Genomic DNA, 15,369 nt, shown 5'->3' with positions numbered 1-15,369 from the left:
CCAGGCTCCCACAGCTTGATTGACAGTTTTCCTTTAGGCCAAATCTGGAACCACTTACCTCATTCTTAGAGAGGGGGTTGGAGGTTTTGGAGCTGGGTTATACAAGGTCAAAGAAAGAAGGGGCCCGGTGGGTCACGACCAGGAAAAGAAACAGACTTTTTGTGCATATTGCTTAATGATATCAAACTATTTTACTAGCTAGCTAAATTCTAGCTGGCATCCCAGGCTTCTAGTGCCAACAGCACTTGTCTTATGGCTATTTGTAGGTTTCCAACTGGTTGGGGCCCAGGCACAACTCATCTCTGTCTTACATAGTTTCACAGGGTTAAATGTCACTTAAATGCAGAAATTCATTAGTCACGTTAGCGACACGGTGTGAGGTTATCCAGTGTTTTTAATGACCAGATATCACCTTTCAGACCGGTCCTGAAATCATATGCCACATTTTTTAGTTTCACTCTCACTGCATTCAGATATAGTACCCTGGACCCAGTTAACATTCCCACATTAAAATGCATCACCAACCAAGCAGAGAAGTAAAATCACATCTTTATTTTCTGCAATCGAATAAATATGATAAATATCTGGGATAACTAACCAGGCCGTGGCAGGAAAGATGAGCGTGATATAGTTCAAATGAAACGCCTTTCCAACAACCAGATACGCTGATGTGAAGATAACCTCTCACTGCAGTGGTTTGCCATTCATTGCTCATGACATCCAAGCTGCCGTCACAAAGCGCGCAGTCCCACATCAATCTGGGTTGCTTTCAAAGCGGTGCTCCATAAAGAAAAAGAGGTGAGGGAGAGAAAGGACGGAGATAAAAGACGGGATCAGAAATGTACAACGTGCTGCGCCTGGCTCTGACACTTGCATCAGCCGTGCTGTGTTTCCACGCACCAGAAGGTGACAGGGGCAGGATTTACTGACCCAGAGGCCCCTTTTGTGCTCTCCGCGCTGCACTGATCCTCGCTTCCTCTCTGGCTGCATGTGTAGGCCTATAGGCTTACCTTTTATACCCCTCTCCCTCTTTCTGTGTCTGCTGTAAATAGGCTTAATGTTACAGATGTCTGTGTGTGAGCACAAAGAGCTGAGGCGAAGCACAGAGGCTGGCTCTATTCTGCATCGAGGCGAAGGGAACAGGTGGGAGAGAGCAATCGGGACACAGCAGATGATCAGATTTCCTATTAAAATGTTCAGCAGCTATGTGTGTTTTTCAGGTGCGAAAATGCATATGTATGAGCCCAAACTGGCAAAAACAAGAGCTGAGAGTTAAGCTGATATGCACGTTTTTCTAGGCACAAATGAAATATTTGTTTAAATCTGTTGCCATGGCTTTAGCAGCCATACTGCTGCCCACTTTCAATGTTTGGAGATCTGTGAATCGAAGCTTATTCTCCTGCTGACTTCCAGTGCAAGCGCCTCTGCATGAGAGCGAAGCTAAAAGACTAAAATGTGAAATGTAAGTTGTAAATCAAGCTGTCAGATGCTGTCAGAGCAGCAGCCAGCAGGGTGAACAAGGGCGTCCATGGGTCCCTCGCTGTGTGGGCTGACTGACTCGCTGGCAGGGACAATAAGCCATACTGTTTGACCTGCTCTCTCTGTCCCACTGCCAGGTTTGCAGACATTGAAACGGCTCTCCTCGCTCCCCTGACTCCACAGCTGAGACTGAAAATCCAATCCAAACACCCCACTCCACAAATCAGGGATCTGCTGCATTTTGAAACTCTATATTTCTTGATAATCTTCATCCCTCTGGATAAAAGAGTTACACTTTTGACAGCCATTAACTAAATAATGGCAAGCTTTGTGATGCTTTTTTCATGAAACCACGACACTGGCCTTGTCATGAGCCTGCTTCTGATTGGGTCCTCCCATGACCATCTTCACGTTTTTATCCAAAGCCTCATGACGATCATGATCTAATCACTAGTTCTAGGTCAGTTAGTTAATAATATGTGAATATAATGGATTTGCTGAGTGGTTCTCCGCCTCTTCCTATCATTCCTACTTTTGGAAGCAGAAAAAAAGCCTAATTGAGTGAAACCTTGTCAGAACCACCACAGTTTTTGGACAAAAGACACAAAACTTTCCACCCACATGAAAGCAAGAACAAGACAGACAAGTTTTAAACCGCCTAACTGCTAGCAGAGCAGTGTTTTAGTAAGTCTAGGTCACAGGGCAAAAACTTTTCCAACAATCCCATTTTAAAACCGCCATCGACCCAGGGAGAACATTCAGCACTGCATGCCTCGTTTCATTATAATGCAGCCACACCGTCCCACCTGAGCTGCCCAGGCTGATGAAGCTGTTGATGAAGATAAAACTGTCATCTACTCTCCAGGAAAGCAGCAGCTGAACATCTGACACTTGCTCGCTGATATACTGATTAATGACCCATTGAATCCGCAAGTAAAGGCAAGTAAAGCCACTTTGGATAATTAAAATACTGCACATAGGCTATATGGTTTCATATACAGGGCTTGGAATAACAGTGTACAGTAAATAACACCTCCACACATCATGGCCAAGGGTCAGTTTTGAGTTTCAGGAGGTTACTGGGTGGCGCACACATGGATCAAGTGAGTATTAAGGTATGTCATACATGCAATTGGCAGGAAGGGTAAGCGGTACCTTCACCAACCACCTTCAGAAATCAGATGAAATGGCCTTTGGAAAAAAAAGAGGAGGTCGACCCAAAGGCCATTACGCAATTGCTGCTGTATTCCAATGGGTGTCTCTATGGTGGTCAGTGATGAGCTTACAGTTGCCTTATCATACTTTCTGGTATTTTTAACACCCCTCTATCTTTTGGAAAAACAGACCATGTAAACTTGGTCATGCCTCCAGATCGTTTCCATAAAGTCGTGTTGTGGATGTATGCTATAAGTATAACGTCCGTGGGTAAGCGAGAAGGAGAGGGAGGCCTGCGTATGTGGAGGAGGGGGGGGGGGGGGGGGGGGGGGGTTCATGTTTAAGCCAATAGGCGCAGAGCAGAGCTAATGTCATTTCTCGACGCTTTAACCTGGTGCCAGAGCTGCGCAGCGCTCAGCCCTGGTGAGCGTCCCTTTCTCCTTCTCTCTCTCTCTCTCACTCGCTGTCTATCTCCCTCTCTCTCTGTCCATGATCATGCACTGAAAGACTAGCCGACATCCACCGAGCTGATTCAGGACTGGGAACGTCACAGAGTTGCGTCTGCTGGTTGCAGTCAGCCCGGATGCCTCCACAGTCGTGATTATATCTTGATAAAACGGAATATTCGACCCGACCCCGGACCAAGTTCTTGCTTCTGAGAGGTGAGTGCGAAGACTTTGGCTCATTCTGTCTCCCAAATGTTGCAAGCTTGCTCTTTAATTTGCACAAAGCTGTGTGTGTGTGAAAGCGGGGGTTTGCATTAAATTAGTGACCATGAAAAAAAAAAACCCAAAAACCTGTAGGTCAAGTCTGGAGAGACTTGTTCGCCTTCATCTTTTAGAAATAGTCATGCGTCGGCAAATATGCAAATGATTTGTTTCTCCATTACTTCACGGCCGGACACGCGAAAACGAGAAGAAAAGAGTTAGTTGAGGATCTGTGACACATTTTCCCTGAAGGAGGAGAGAGAAAAAAAAGTGAATCTGCGGCTGGGGTGGGGGTGTGTGTGTGTGTGGAGGGGGTGTTAGTCTGGAAAGAGTGTGTGCGTAAAAGACGCACTTAATGGAGGGTTGCATTTTGGTCTCCAGATGTGTGGACTCAGCTGTTGCTTGTCACTCAGGTGGTCTCTCTCGCTCTCCCCTCTTTACGGGCTCACTCTGCTTCTCTTCTTGAACTCATCGGAGTCGCATCAGTGTTGACAGACCACAGCCCAGATCCGCAGGAACATTATGAAGTGAAGCCACATCCTTGCCACACAGAACAGTTGACCAAAGAAGGCGTTTTCCCATACTCAGTCAAGTCTAAGCAGGTGTAAAAACAACTTTTGTATTGGTCTTATTCAGTACAATAGAATAGTTTCATGATTTCTTTTGAGTGTTTTTCTTCATGTTAGTTCAGTCATATGATTATGAGTCCTATAATGACGTGTTAAGATGGACTTTCACAGTGCAGTGGGATCTGTATTGAAGCCAGTGGTGGCACCTAGTGGCTGGGGAGCTTGGTGAAGATGCTGCAGTGAGAGCTGCAGGCCTTTGGATCTTGTTTTTGCATTTGTGTAAATTTCATGTTGTTTTTTTTTTTTGTTTTTTTTTTTTTTTGCGTATACTCAAATGCTGTGACTTATCAAGCCTCCCAGATGAGGGTCATTCAGACTAAACCCAGACTTAAATAAGTAGAATGAAAATTCAATCTGATCTGTAGCTTAAATTTATAATCTTAATATGAGGGATGTTTTGAAGTACACTACATGCCACGGTTAATGACTGCCATGCAGTTAGCTGATCCAGGATCAGAGCAGCCGGGGATCAGGTGACTGAAGTGTATTCCCCCTCTGTGGGAGGCCAGTCAGCCAGACTATGCTACACTTTGCTGGGGGTATACACGCTGCAATGCTAAGCCTTTGTTAATGAGTATGTATCTGTGTGTGTGTGTGTGTGTGTGTGTTTTGTGTCTGTGCATGCTTGCCTGTGTGTGGTACTGGCTGCAAGTGCTTATGATTTTGCATGTCTGTTACTTGCTTGTGTGCATACATGTGTGTTTTTCTGTGCATCTACATTTCCGATGCTGCTTATGTGTTTATGTGTGTGTGTGTGTGTGTGTGTGTGTGTGTGTGTGTGTGTATGTGTTTGTATGTGTGAGAGAGAGAGATAGGTGTTTGGGCTCACGAGTTATGCTGCTGTTAATTGGTCAGCTATTTGGACCACATGGGAGAGTCAAATCAGGCAGTAGATGATCGGGATGTTTGACTTCTATAGGACAGAACACTCTGTGTTTAATGGATGCTGAGCAGCATCTTTTGAATCTGTATATTTTATATAATCAATGCTAGTAACCACAGTAACTTGTGTGCAACAGAGTAATTCATTTAAAGAAATGGTCCAGTTTTTTTGTTGAAAGATAGCAAGAAAGTCAACACCAATCTTGTGTCTGTGCAGTCACAATGACTCTAGGGTCAGCAGCCAATCAGCACCGGAATCAGGTGGAAAAACAATTAGAAGTGCTTGCGTCCTTATAACGGTGAAGCTTGATCGAGGGTTTTTGCGAGCTCAACAAAGGCAAGCCGGGGTGAAAAGGTGGATTTGTGTTTAAACATGTCAAAGCGAGAGGAGGAGAAAAACACTTCAGCTGAGGAGGATGTGAATCAGAGGGGAGGATGTGAAGCAGATCTTGAAGAGCTGACCTTTCACAGGTTTCAGCGAAAGACAGAGGATGACTGGACACGTCACGTCATACAGCTGTGAGTCTAGCTTTGGCAGGAGAAGTGGATGGATCATGAATGCGTCCTTGTCATTTTCTTTCATCCCTTTCTCTAAGGCCCTGCTGACATTTTGTTTATGGACGATTTCTAAACTGACAGACTCATTTTTCAGCATCTTTAGATTAGAAACATGAGGCTTCATCGCCATTTTCTCATGTGCAACCCAGATTCTCACTCTCCAGTGGGGTTTGAGTGCCAGAGAGGAAATCCAGCCTGGAGATTGTTTTGATATTGTTGGACACTCTCCTGGAAAACCTTTTTGCTCAGCGACCAATGGTGTTCTGGATTTAGAGCCACTGGCTCCTCGGCTTAAACACCTCATCTGATCACAGCAGTAAAAGTGTTTGAAGACCTCAAAAATGTGCTGTGTTTCTGCTCTTTTTTGTTTGAGTATTCAATCCAAAAAGGAGATTAACAGCATTTAAAATAACATGAGGATAAATTCTGCAATATTTTTAATGGAGAGCTTAAATCCTCGGTTATCTTAATTTTACAGCTTTTGATCCCCCCTAAATAGTGAATACATGGTGTTGTAGAGCATTTTCTTAAATTCACAGTACATAATGTTATAAACACTAACTACTAGTGTATGCATTTCAGATGGTTTGCTGCTGGCTGACTCTAGTTCAGGGGGGTCGTGGTGCAGTATTCACTGATTTCTTGTGTCTCAGTGTTTGAGTTGGAGCACAGATTGGCATTAGATTAAATAAATGGAACCAATAAGAAACATAAACATGAATGTGAAGTTTGTGTCTGTGTCAGTGAGAGAGAGAGAGAGAGAGAGAGAGAGAGAGAGAGAGAGAGAGAGAGAGAGAGAGAGAGAGAGAGACCTCCATCTATTAGTAAGTCAACACTGTTCTGTCTGTGCGTCTCTGTCAGCCTAATACCTCAGACCAACATGTGTACACACAGGCAGGTTTGTGCTGTCATACTGGAATTAATCGAGTGTGGGGTTGTGTAAATTATTCCAAACCTCAGAAAACACACCCTCACACACACACACACACACACACACACGCACACTTGCTTGCCAAGCAACCATCCCCTGTAGTTGTGTGTGAAGGGCCAAGCAGTGAAGGGCCAATCACTGAACTGAAGAAACAGAACAGTGAACAATGAAAAACAGACATCTCAAGGTGATATGACTGCAGCGGGAGATTACATGCAAATACTTCTGGAACCAAGCTTTGTTAATTGCACAGATAATTTATCAAGAAAAAAAACCCCAACCCTTGTGTAATAACAAGTTTTCAAATATGAGGACATTTTTTTGGGACTGTAGTTTGGACAAAACTAAACTAAATATATCAGCTAGGGTTCTATGCAGATGTGATGGGTGTTATTTCATATTTTAAAGACTTAACAATTAATTAAGAGATTCATTGATAATTATAATATGTGCAAATAGTTTTTGCTTTTTCACTTCATGTCATCGAAAAGTGTATTCTTTGTAATGTCATTCGTGTTTGAAGGAAATATTGCACTATAAAAGGTGAAAGAGAAGTTAATATCGTGTATGTGTGTTGGTTTACAGTAGCCACAAACCATTGCTATGCCGAGGAGGTGAAGGATGTCATGTGTAAATGTGTGTGTGGGGGTTGGGGCGGCACTCCTTGATCTAAACGCTAATCGTGATCCTTGTGCTCATTGAGTGGTTTCAGACCAAACCCTGCAGGCCGCATTGGCTCCACAACCTGGTATTATGGTCAGCTTGTGGGGAAGAGAAGTAATCCAGGGCTTATGACACTGAGTAATGGACTCTGAGAGGGAGTTACACTCTTTTCTGTGTTAAAACTTGCAGCTGAGATAAAGTTGCCCCAAGCGCTTGCCAAGCGACGCAAAACTGAGGTGTTGTTCCTGACTCGTGCCTGCGAGTGAGAGTCGATTTGGCACCAACTTAATTACCTATACACACAGCTCTATTTGATGATGATTAAAGCCACTCACACACACAGATGCACACACACACACACACACACCTGCCCAGACACTGCCAGTCGCCAGCCTAGATGGTTATGGAGACATTAAAGGTGATGATTATTAGATGATAATAATTAAAAGGCTTTAAAGCTCAAGTAAAGGTAAATAGTATAGATAGAAGCACAGTCTCATATAGGAAGACAAGATCGCTGCGCTACAACCACGTAATTATTCCCAGTCAAATGACCACCCTGAGGCAGAACACAAATGATAGCTTTCAGTTTTGTTTTTGATTGGGAAAAACATAAAAGGTCTCCATAACAGATTCTGGTTTGTTAGGTGCTACATCACTCACACAGTATCGCTGTTGTGATGTGAAAACCTCCTGGTTCCAATCTGGGTGATCATGTTTCACTGTTTGATGTTTGGTGGTGTCATGTTTTCGCTGCAGTTTGAAGGACCACCCTTTCTAAATCATTGACAAAAATGCATGGCCACAGTACCAGTAACAGTGAAATTGTGAGCCCAGAGAGTGTGATCAAAACATAGAAACATAGTCTTGTTGCATCAAAGCAGTTAAATATGCCAATGTTTGCATCATATGAATCATATGGTATTTGGACAAACGTCCCTTTTAAATGTAAGCACCATCTACTCTTTATGGCATGATTATAAAGTGTGTTATGGGTATTGAGCCGTCATTAGATAAAATAGCTGAGTTAGAATTACACAACCATGTCAAAAACAACGTATTTAGAATTGTTCCTAAATATTTTGAAATGAATATACAGGGCAACTTTCTATCTGTGAGTTTGTGATCAGTGTTTGTGTGTGTCCATCAGGAAAACACAACTTAGCCCTCGCCTTCCCTTCTTAAATTGGTCTCATGTGGTCTCACATGTTGGACACAGTGTTCCTGAGGCTAAGACGAGCTCCTGAGCTGAACGTCTCAATTCAGGCCTAATCAGGGACAGTCTGCTCCTTTCCTTTTCTTTCTGTCCTTTGCTCACCTTGTCTCTCTTTTACCACTTCACCTCGGTTTCAATATGCATGAAGCCTCAGATGGCACAGGATGTTCGCATGAATCTGCGTCCCTGGTTTCTCCACGGGCTAATCTCTGTCAGTCTGCTTCAAAAACAAAACAAAAAAACACAACAAAAAAAATAAGAGAAGGAGCGTTAAGCTTTGTGACAAACGTAAATTGCGCAACCTCTATGATGAAATATGTATTTTAAATTTCCATGAACCTTTGGCTGTTGGGTGGTCGCCTGTCTCTGCAGAGGTCTCTGGGGACATGTCCTATCTGTCACTGTATCTGCGTGTAGCCTCACACCATCCCAGAGGAATACCAGCCTCCTAATCCATCCAGAGGGGAAATGGCTCCATCCAATCTGATGCCACCCGGAGTCAGGAAATGGCCTGTTGTGATAAATACTGCATAAGTGAGGGTGGGGAAAATTACAGGATTTTCACCAAATTCGCCAAATGCTGCACATTTGCTTTTGCTTGAGCACTGACAGGAGTCCTCCTTAAAGTACAAAAGGGTCATTAATGCTGCGATAATCAATATTTTTAGAGTAACAATGGATCGAATGGCTGTATAATGTCGAAGTGATCAATCCTGGCAACGAACCCACAGAGAATTATCACCTGGCCCACTCAGCTCTATGGGGAGTTTTAGCGTCTTATAGCTCGATGTTTTGGTTCACTCTCACCGCTCTCATTTTGTTTATGGCCACAGCCGGTAGTGGTTTTCAGCTTACCTTCTCAGCGTCATACAGCAGACTATGTGAGACCAAAGACAGAGCATAAAGAAGAATGAATATTGAACTTGCCAGATAGCCGAAACACAAGTCCACATGAATGCTAATGTTGCTCCCTATCTTTTGGATATGTAAATAGGCAACTGTTTGCTGACGTTTGAGATATCATCTTAAAAGGGGATAATATGTCAGTTCACAACTACTTTCTGCTGCCCCCAGGTGGCCAAACATTTTGTTATTGCAGGTGTAAATAAAAAATTGTTTACGTGCAAACCATACTAGGCATTTCTAGATGGCAAGTGCTTCTTATGGAAAGTTGAAACTACACTATCTTATAAGAATATACCATCTTCTTATATAACCTCTCCCTCTTTAAACAAGCCCGCAACTGCCTTTGTACTCTGTGGCAAGTAATCAAGCAGAATGTAACAGATATGCACCCATAGTGGTTAGATGATGAAAGCTTGGGGCTTCCCAAGTGCTCTTTGCAAAACTAATACAAACAGTGATTTGACTGATGTCTGGGTTTGGGCGCTGTGAGATCCATCCGTTCCTCTTTTCTTTTTTTTTGCCTGTGAAAGGGAGCTTAAATTGCCACTTGCATTAATGAGGTGGTAAATAAATGTCTTTTGTGTTTGTACTAATGACCTAAAAAACCAGACAGTAAACTGGGGGCTAAGGCGTTCATTATCTCTAACCAGCCACCCGTGAAATTCAACATGTGCGGGCTTGTTTATGTATGTGCGCATGCACTGTGTATGTATCCGTGCACATTTGCACATGTTTTTATTTATTCCATACTTCACATGTGTCTGTTGTGTGTTCCCTTCAGAGAGGACTCTCAGGAATCCCCCTTCGGGAAATTCAGACATCTGGTTGCAGATGGACAGCTTATATCTACAAGTAATATGTCCAGCTAAGCCCCTGGGAGCCGCCGCTGTGCACATCATTACAACCCTCCTCTGGCTTTGCTTGGGACTTCACTGAAACCCTATCGTTTGTTGCAGAGGGGTACAAATATGCTGTATATCCCTTTATACTACTTCCTCCCCGGTCCGCCTCCCATCTGTTGCAGATTAGTCTTCAGTGTATGTTTAGAGAGCTGAGCCCGTCGCCGAGCAGGACTGATAGTAAACCCAGAAGGTTTTAGTCAGAACTGTCAGGTAGGTCTGAATTAACAGAGAGGCCAACTGAGGATATGGCTGGCTGAGAAGAAAGACAAGGAGGGAGACAGGCAGCGAGAGGGTAAGACAGGCTCCAAAACTACACAGCCAGGCCACCAAACGGTTTGTCTGTTTACCCGTGAACCTCAGGCCCGCTACTCGAGGGTCAGTGTGGAATGCCAACAGCGGCTGCCTGGCCAAATTCAACCACAGTCCCTGGGAGAGGAGGGAGACAAACACCCCGCAAAATGGCCAGTCACGCCACTTTCCCTGTGATAGTGAGTTTATTTAAGCGTGGAGCTCAAAGCGACTTTCATATAACACATAGCCTCAATATCTGTCGCCCTTGTGGCATCCAAACCCGCCACCAAAATGTTAGCATCGCCGTGCCAAGCTAAGCTGATATCACTCAGCTGTTTTTGTTATCTGTCCCTTTTCGAAATCTCTCTCATTCTCAATCACCAGCTCAGTAACCCATATAAAGCTAAACAAAAAAGCGCCTTGGGAATGTGCCGTGGAACTAAAGGTTATATGGTTTCACACGCAAACGTACACACACCCTTCTCCGACACTATGCTGCCTTGAGAACTGTGCCAACCCATCTAGGCCAAACTGTATCCCGAGTGTGACAAAGTGCTTGAGGCTGCGAACTTGGTCAGACCCGCCGTTCCCAGCTCTTGTTGTGTTTCTAGTGCTAAATTATGGGAAAGTGAGGGTGCTGGTTGTGTAATACACAGCCGGTTTATGTAGGAGTGTGTGTGTGTGTGTGTGTGTGTGTGTGTGTGTGTATGCATAAGTGTGTGTTTGTCTGTTCCGCTTGACTGATGTGCCATCCCTCCAGGGTCCTGTCATTAAGCTTCTGTGTATACAACCCCAATCCCTGGCCTACATTTATCTCCTATACAAAATTCATGGGGGGATTTACACACACAGACACACACACAGACACACAAATACAGCTTTCCCATATTCGGTGTGATGCAACATTTCTGCTTATCTTGCGTGATATGTCATCATATTTAGCTGTTTTTACATTTGCCTCTCTCTCTGTTTTGTTTTTGTTTTTATGGACATGTTTTTTATAAGGGACGTTTACATCTAGTTTGAGTGGCACAGCTCATTAAAAGTCTAAACTCAACTGTTTCTTTTGGCTGAAACATGACATGCTGTAAATCAGTCTCATGGGTACCTGCTGTAGATTGATAGAGGGACTTTATGGCATGGCAGTAACAGTGCTGCATCATTCTGGAGACCAGTAAAAAAAAAAAAAAAAAAAAAAAATCTAGTTTATTTCTAAAGACAGCAGCTGGAGTGTGTCACTTAAAAGAGACTTAAAAGAGCAGCTGGAATATTTCACTGTTTTCTTTTATTTCTGTTATTACAACTTGTAGGCCTTACAATCAATGACCTGATCATGACCCTCATGCTTAGATTTTACCATTCAAGTGACGCAAAAACTGCAGTTATTCGTACATTTTGCCTGTCGACAAGAACAAGACAATCTGGTTCTTGACTTTTTTTCCCCATCAGTCGCTCACTCGCCTCGGTTCCAGCCTTCCAGTTAAAAATATCTGCCTGTTTTTTTTAATCTTCTCTCAAAGATCAGTTTGAACCTCACTTTGTATGTGAGTCATTGTGATTGCAGCAGCCTTGGTTTTTATTAAGACGCTTCAAACACACACACACACACACACACACACACACACACACACCTTTCACATTGGCGGTTGCAGTGACCTCTGGTTTTTATTAAAGAAGGAATGCATCACTTAACAATATCAAATTAGTGTTGGATGGGATGCACAAGACTCTCTTTTCTCTCCCATCTCTCTCCCTCTCTCTCTCTCTTTCTCTCCCTCTCTCTCTCTGTCTCACAAACACACACACACACACACACACACACAACCATGATGACAATAGGGATTATATTGTTTCCTAATAGGTATTACAGTTTTGTGGCAGTGTTTCTCACTTATATTCCAGTTCCTCACTGAAGTGTTAAGTCTGTGTGAAAGTACAGTCTTATCTCATGCAAATTCCCAGTATTGTAAAACTCTGTCACACTGTGGTGGGTTGAGAGTGAGTCAGTTTTTTTAGCTGTCTATTTTAGCTCATCATTGAGAGCAAGATTGTGGGGGCTCACTCGCCTGCTGAAATATAAGCAAACAAAAAAAAGAGAGAAGAAAAATCAAATCCTTAAATATGCAGGTGAAGAACACTATGCACACTGGATGCTGCTCACAAAGTCTGTTGTTTATTATTAACACCACATTGCAGAAGAATTCTGGTCTGATGAAGAGTGTATGACTTGTTGCAGCGTTAATAATAAATATATACAAAATCTACACCCTTGGAGCAGTGCAGGCCCTAATCCTACCAAAATAATTTGTATTGGTGACACTCAGACAGGGTGATCTATTAATCCAAGAATTACAAGAGTTTGTCTTTTTGTTGTAGATACATAATGTAATAATGCAAGGATACATGTCTCCAGCGTAATTGAAGTTGTTTTTCCACAGAGGCTAATAGTCTGATGAAAGAGTTTGTATCCACCAGGATACTTTGGCTTGGCAAGGCATTTTAGCCTACAGGGATATCTAAGACTTTTACGTCAGATTCAGGTAATGACACGTATTAAGCAGTTTAAATGAGGCTGACTTTGCCAAATCATGAAAAAAATGATAATAATGAATAACTTACCTCTACTTACGTAGGAGAGAAGGTTCTGTATTGTTTGTCACAACACTGTTTAGCCCTGAAATGGCATAATTATTCAACAGACTCTAATCAGCCTGTGAGGGATTTACAGAAAATCCACTTGAATGTCAGAATACTTGGCTACATATGCAGGGATATAGGCTGGACAAAAAGCATTATAAAGATTGACAGATACACGTGTAAGGCTGAACAGTAGCTGCATTGAAGTAGCAATTATGGTCATTTTGTAATGATTTATCCAAAACGACATACCTACTATTTTGGAACAAAATGAACAGAGCATTTAATAGCAACCGTTGGATGCTGGTGATTGGAATCTAGCTCTAGTTTCCAGACTCAAACCCAAGCAGCTCCATTGATCTTGTGAGGAAAATACAAACAGGAACTACAGACATGAGCTCCGTGTGCAAAGGTTTCCCATCTATTCACAGCTAAATCCCACTGAGCTGAGGCGGTAAAGTTCATCACATTTGTTGTTAACATTTTACCTCGTGTCTCAATCAAGACAAAAGGACAAGACTAAGAGTCCGAAGTCATGCTACTAGCTCTGTGATGCTTTATTTTGGCATAGCAGTGTATTGAGCAAGCATACAAGCAACAAGCATACCTATGTTCACAGTTTTGCTTGCTAACATTTGCTAATTAGTACTAAATGTACAGCTTGGATGGGAATGTCAGTCATGTTGCAGACACTAGATGAAAGGTTAGGATAAGCTATCTAAGAACCATCAAAAATAAATTGAAAAATAGACATTTTTGACCTGATTGTGGCACTAGATAAAAAAGGCAGCAGGATTCATCCTCTGAGGAATGCCTCCTCCAATCTATCCAAAAGTTGTTGAGCTATTTTAGTCTGGACCAAATTGATTGGTCCAGACTAAAATAGATTGTTGGATTGACTGTCCAACATTGCTATTCCCAAAAATCTGCATCAAAAAAATGGAGTGCCCACTAAAGATTTTACTTGAAAATGCTCAATGTAGAGCTCTGAACAGGAAGAATCTAAACTGGAGCTTCTCAACCCAGTCCCTATAAACTCCCATCACAGTTACTTGACAATTTCCTGCATTTTATAGCACTTTTATTGCTGCTCCTATTGTCCCAGAGGTGTGTAGGTAACACCCTACAGTGGTTAACAAATCTCAGCCAAGGGTTTTATGACCAGGAACTTAAATCACTCTCAGCCTGGGAGTGTCAGGGAATATTAACACTGAGCAACACTTCCACAGATCTGATACGCAGCAGCGAGTCGAGCTGGTGGGCCTTGTTGGCGATGCTAAAGATCCATTTCCTGGTGTGAAAAGCTGCTGAGAGGCGTCTGTCAGCGTGAATGGGGCTGAATGGTGGAATCATAATGGATGTGAATTGAGACGTGGATCTGAGGGCTTTTTGTGAAGCAGATGTGTGTAAGCTGGTTCGTTACCTGTTGTGCGTGTGGCCTATGTAAGTGGGACGTTGCTGATTAAAATCAGAAACAGATAGAATCAGGTTACAGATATGTTTTTTTCTTGTGGGTATTGGTGTCAATACATTAACAACAAATTAGCTGACATGACACAGGGCCATACAGAAAACTAAAAATTCAATATAATCTTATCCTAAAATCATATGTAGTCACAGAAGACAGTCATCATTAGAAAAATGAAGTTTCACTTTCAGAATTGCCCCCATGGTGATTTATTTGTCTGGGCTTGTCAGCGTTGGCAGCAGTGTTACTTGTGTTGTTGTGAACGATTTCAGGATTTTCTCTTATGGCTATCACTGGTTTCAATCAGTGAGTAGAATGTAGTTGAATTTCTTGCTTAAGGCATCAGTATACTTCAAACGAAGCGCTTGACAGATCAACAGAACAGTGTCTTGCCCTCTCCTTCACCTTTTTTGGCGTTAGAATTGGGTTCTGCATCTGATGATTTTCATGACCTTTAGAAAGCAGCAACCTGACAAGTGCAGCCACTTCATGCACTAATTGGCCAGATGTTTTTTCATTCTTCATTCAGCTCCTTCAGTCACATTTCTTGTGTACAACCAAGTGCAACAATGCGAATGCTCCTCAAGGAAAGACTGTCCAAAAGTGTGCACCCTGACCCCTATTTGTACCGTTCATCATGTCTCTTCCTTCTCTACAACTCCAGACTGTAAGATTTGACACAGTGGTACTTTGTTTTATTGCAGCCACCAGTTACACACAAATGATGCAATGGTGAACTTTTAGCAAAAAATAAAAGATAATAGTAATAATAATAATAAGTACACGTTATTTTTAAACATATGTCATACAAGCAAAAAAAAAAAAAAAAAAGACTAACGCTAGGCTGCTGACTATGGGGCTCAAGCTCCTGCTGTCCTCCCAGACCTAAGCTGCACTCTCGAGAGGACTGCCTCTGCCCTGGCTTTATACCGGAAGCCCCTCCTA

General features: G+C 42.7%; 1 protein-coding gene across 1 annotated transcript in view; it reads left to right on the top strand.

The window, feature by feature from the left end:
* Positions 1–3,030: 3,030 nt before the first annotated feature.
* The window catches only part of LOC139634926 (prickle-like protein 1), a 29,633-nt gene continuing 17,294 nt past the window's right edge, over positions 3,031–15,369 (top strand). The window contains exon 1 of the mRNA XM_071501687.1: positions 3,031–3,296. The gene's annotated coding sequence lies outside the window, so the exon portion shown is untranslated. The remainder of the gene's footprint in view (positions 3,297–15,369) is intronic.

Source organism: Trachinotus anak, unplaced genomic scaffold, assembly GCF_046630095.1.
Source record: "Trachinotus anak isolate AG129_WGS33_773 ecotype Australia unplaced genomic scaffold, CSIRO_AGI_Tana_v1 ptg000018l, whole genome shotgun sequence".
NCBI classification, from domain to species: domain Eukaryota; kingdom Metazoa; phylum Chordata; class Actinopteri; order Carangiformes; family Carangidae; genus Trachinotus; species Trachinotus anak.
Note: the sequence above shows the minus strand (reverse complement) of the source record. Positions and strands in the feature narration are given on the sequence as shown.